This window comes from Solanum tuberosum, unplaced genomic scaffold (genome assembly GCF_000226075.1).
Source record: "Solanum tuberosum cultivar DM 1-3 516 R44 unplaced genomic scaffold, SolTub_3.0 scf00082, whole genome shotgun sequence".
In the NCBI taxonomy this organism is placed as follows: Eukaryota; Viridiplantae; Streptophyta; class Magnoliopsida; order Solanales; family Solanaceae; genus Solanum; species Solanum tuberosum.
Window position 1 is genome coordinate 1,498,247 of NW_006239006.1, and position 5,248 is coordinate 1,503,494.

The following is a 5,248-nucleotide window of genomic DNA, read 5'->3' on the forward strand; positions in this document are numbered from 1 at the left end:
TTATTTATCGAGGTAATATAACTTTGTTCAGTATTGAATTTATTATGATTTTTTTTCAATTAGATAAATTTACATATTTATTTAATCATATATAACTAACTCAAGTTCAATAATTTCGTAGGAAATGTGGACACGTTAAGTGAGGTTGAAATTAACTACTATTATGGTGATTACTTTATATTTTCACCTTCTAGAAAATATGTGAATGGACATTTGAAGAAAACAAATATGGACATTGATTTTGTTAGTTACTTTGATTTGTTAGACGATTTAAAAAAGCACTGTAAATTTGATATATTTGAGGGAGATAAATTTTTTTATTTGAGAGGTGATAGGGTTATTAATGATTATGATGGATTAGTTGAATGTGGTGATGATTCAGACGTTAGAAACATGATGGTTAGCTATAAAATGCATAAAAAGAAGCTCATCGAAATTTATACGCTATCAAAAAATTATAATATTGTCATGAGTACCTCTCTTGGAGAACATGATCCTAGAGATAACACATCTGAAGAAGTCAACGAAGTAATTATGGAAGAACATGAATTGGCGAATTCAGCAGGTAATTTTTATTTTTATTAATTTTTTTATTTTTATAAACATTTTAACTTGACATTATTTATTTAATCCTCAATTTTAGGTTCTAATATTGCGAAAAGAAAAGTTAGAGGACCCACACGGTGCACAAAAATAATCAACTCATAGGAAGGAGAAAAACTAAATGTAGAATTTGATAAGGATTTTCAAGCTATTGGTAAGAATGCAACCCAATTTATTTGGTTTTTGGGTCAAACAGTTAGAAGTCGAAGTTGTTGTCCTTTAAAAGTAAATGGTTGGAAAGAGATTGAGCAAGACAAGATCGATCATATGTGGGATATTATTTTGACAAGAAAAACATTTATTTTAACTTTGTATGAATTAACAGTTATTGAAACATATGATCATAAATATATGAATGTATCTTTGTTAGGAAAAATTCAATTTTGATGTGTCTGAGGGAAAAAGAGATGCAATTTTTGGTCATATGAGTGATCTCTACAGAGACTATAGATACAAACTGAAAAGAAAGTATTTTGATTCAAAATCAACTTATCAACTTCGCTTGCGGAATAAGGAGAAACATTTTGGTGCGGTTGAATGGAAATATTTGGTCAACCTTTGGAGTGATGCTGACTTTCAGGTAATTAAATTAAAATTAATTTATGATTTTAAAATTATTATTTGTTATAGTAGTTTTTTAATCTATTATAGAAACTAATGTTAATTATTGTTTTTTTATATATATTTTTCTCAGAAGAGAAGTTTGCAAAACAAGACAAATAGATCGAAATGTTCCTTACCTCCATATATTGGAACCAAAAGTTATGCAAGACTTAGACATGAAATGGTAAATATTATAATATTTAGATTAAACTTTGAAGAATTATATTAGATTATATAAATTTTGCGAATGATAATAATAACTATTTTTATAGGAGAAAGATGGAAAAACTCCTTCTCGTGTTGACGTTTTTATGGAATCTCGCAAGAGAAAAAAGGGAAAACAAGTTGATGCTTTTCAACAAGATGTCATTGTAAGTTCAATATTGTGTTAGCCTTCTTTATTTCTTTAAATATATATATATATATATATATATATATTTGCATAGATCTTTATTATTATTTTTTTAATTGTAGGATCAATTTGATCAATTTAAAAAACAGCAAGAAAAAGGAGAAATTTCTTTAAATGATGATGATATCTTTGAAAAAGTACTTGGGACAGAAAAAAATGGATATCTTCGTGCATATGGTCCGGGAAAAAGTATTAGCGAATACTCTGGTAGTAGACCAACAAAGGTACAACTCATAAAACAACTAGAATCAACCAGAAAAGAATCAAATGAGCGTGTGGAAGAAATTAAAAGGGAAGCGAAGGAACAAATTGAAGAAATGAAGAAAGAAACAAACAATAAGTTAGAAGAGTTGAGTAAAAGATGGGAAGAAAAAATTCAAATGATGATGGCAGCTCAAAGTCAACAATCAAATGATCCAAATCTAACTGTAAGTACTTTATATTATCTTTTTATATTAGTGTTTTGATACTATGTGATTTCTTTTAAGAAAACATATATATTGACAATTAAATTATATTTTTTAAGTAAATATTTTATTGTACTTTTTATTTATCTAATTTTTCATTGTTATTGCAGCTTTTGGAGAAGTGATGAAAGCACCCAAGTGATGGAGAGATGAACAATTATTTTTTTTCTCTTGTAAAAGTACATTTCATATGTTTGCGTAGAATAATGTTCCACTATTTTAAATGAGATTGTTGATCTTTTATTATTTTTCTCTAATATATTATATTTATTACCCCATTTAAGATATTATGGTATCATTATCTATAATTTTTATGTTAAAAATAAATGCGCATATACATAAATAATGAATTACTAGTGTGTCAAATTTTTCAATTAGTTGCTACAAAAAATTTAAAGTTGTAGCTAAACATACAAAACTGCCACGCAAATGATAACATGTTTTCACATTTTTATTTTCGTGGCAAATGAAGAATTTTTTTTTGCTACAATTTATATTTTGTAACAAAAAAGTGTGAATTTTAGCTATACGATTTTGAATTTGTAGCTCTACATATATTACTATAATTGCCACGTTCCAAGAGCATAGCTAAAAAAAATTACTTTTCGTAGTAAATGAATATTTATTTTGCTTCAATGCTATATATTTCATGGCTAATTGTATCAATTCTCAGTTACAATGTGAAATGTTTGTGGCAAGTACTTAAATTTATAGCTATAAATATTTTATTTCGTAGCTAAATATGAGCATTATTGCCACGAGACTAAGCTATAGCACTAGCCATAAAATGTAAGTTTGTGTGGCAAATAAATTAATTTTTTTTGCTACAATACAACATTGTGTGGCTACAATATGAAGATAGCTACAAATTTTGTTTATCATGGCACAACAATAAAATTACTTGCCATAAGTATATTTTTCGTGGCAACTTTTTATTCCAATGCTGCTATAACACATTTTTTTTATAGCAATAGATATAAATCCTCGGCCACGCAACATGTAAAGTCTGTAGCTAACTATTAGCCACGCTACATCTTGCTATGAATGCTACGAAAGAAAATAATGTAGCTAAAGTGTTTAGCCACGGAAAATTTCATATTTAGCTACAATGTATTTTGTAGCAATAGATGTCTTTTCTTGTAGTGAATGTTGTAAACTGGTAAATAAGCTAGACTATAGTGGGGGTAGACTTTCTCTCAAATAACTTACCCCGAATCAAATCAGTTTCTCTCAAACACCAGTAAGCGGCAATGAAGTACAACCTTCGTCTTAGTCCATTCACTCTCTTGAGTTGAATATGTGGGAGAGGGTTTAGGATTCACTCTCTCGAGCTGAACCCACCACAACCCAATAACCATACACCATCGATTCAGTAGTTTTTGTTTTAAAACTTCTCTCTCGAGCAAGCCAAAAACATGAAGCTAAAATTGTATTTGCAACTACAACCCCATTAAATTCAAACACAACCACTTAACGAAATCACCTTTAAACAGTAAATGAACTATCAATTAGCAATACCCAGTAGTAAATTAAACCCATATTCACATAATAACACCCCAAGAATTGGGGTTTAAGCTAGACATAGTAAAGAGATAGAAATCCATACCGAAAAGTGCTTCCATCAAGTGGGTACCATTGATATGGTATTTACACACATCTAAGATGAAGAATCTTCAATACCCACTTCCAATTTCTTAGAAATGGAAATCTTCGAATCTTCAAAGCTATGGCAAAATGTCTTTCAAACTCAATTCTCAGTTCTAAACTTCAAAAACTGAATAATAATATGATTCCATACAAAATCTCATTTTTAAACTAAAAATTTAAACAAGTATTAATAGTTGTCAAAAAGTGTGCTACGAAGGCTTAGCTGGCGCAATTAGTTGGGATCGCTGATCCACTCGGCGATCCACCCTTTGGTCATTTGTATCCCCTTTTGTATTTTCCTTCAGCATCCTTGAGGTTCTATATATTTGGGCGATAAGGCACCGTATCGTGGAACTATTCAGTGACTCACCATGTAACGCCCCTCAAAATGAAATAGGATAATTAGAGCTTCACATGCGTGTTAGTAGTTGATAAACTTGTATAAATGTTTGAAAATGAGTTTATAGGTCAGTTTAGTTGAGTTTGAAGTCAAACGTCAAAGGGACAACAAGACGTTCGAAAACTAGTCTTTTACATGTTGGTATGTTCTAGTATGTTGTTCATGGTTTTATGTGTTTTTTGGAGTCTAAAATCAGTGGAGGTGACCCTAGTGTCTTAATAAATGTTTTTAGGATCAAAATGTTCGGGTACGACTCCCCTGGACCACCCTAAGGGTTCTCGAGGAGGACCCCAACCCTTGGACAAACAAGCTGCCAAGGCAGCTTGAAAATGCTCATGGAGGGAGCATGTCCGTGTCGCGGACTAGCTCCACCATAGGCCAAATTTTAGGTCTACGTCGCGGACGTGTCGCGAACTTCTGTCTCAAAATTTAATTTCCAGAAACTTGTGGGAACACCCCCGCGTTGAGGACTTTTTCCCTGACGAAATCTGCAAAAATAAAAGTCAAGTTTGAATTGTTTAAAAGGTCCAACTAAGTGAGGGGTGGTTTGGGTACTTTGGGGAATTATTATAAACTGTTAATCTACCTATTCTAGGGTATTTTAAGTTGGTTAAAGCCCTAAAACCTAGAATTAGACCTCATTATCCAAATTGAACCTTCCCTCTCAAGTGAATTCTCTCTCTAGAACTCTATGGAAGACATTGATGGAGCTTCAAGCTAGGGGATGGGTTCCTACTGATTTCTCCTTCAAATTCCTAAGGAAATTAATCACAAAGGTATGGGGATTTTATCTTTGATTCTCCTTTCAATCAAAGAGCCAAATCAAAGTGATTTCAATATATTTCAAAACACTAAAAGCCCCAATTTCAATTCTAAGCTTGGGTTATTGGATGAAAGTATTTCAAATGATGATTTATGTTAATATTGATGGTTTTAAGATAAAAAAAAAACTCCATGAACCCTTGCATATCTTGAAATCCTAATTTTTGGGTCTAAAGCGGGTCTATTGATTATGAGCTAATAATGAGATATTATTGTGTAGATTGTTATGGGCTATTGATTTATGATATATTGTTCTATATTGAATTATGAGGAATTGATGGTCAATTGTGGTAT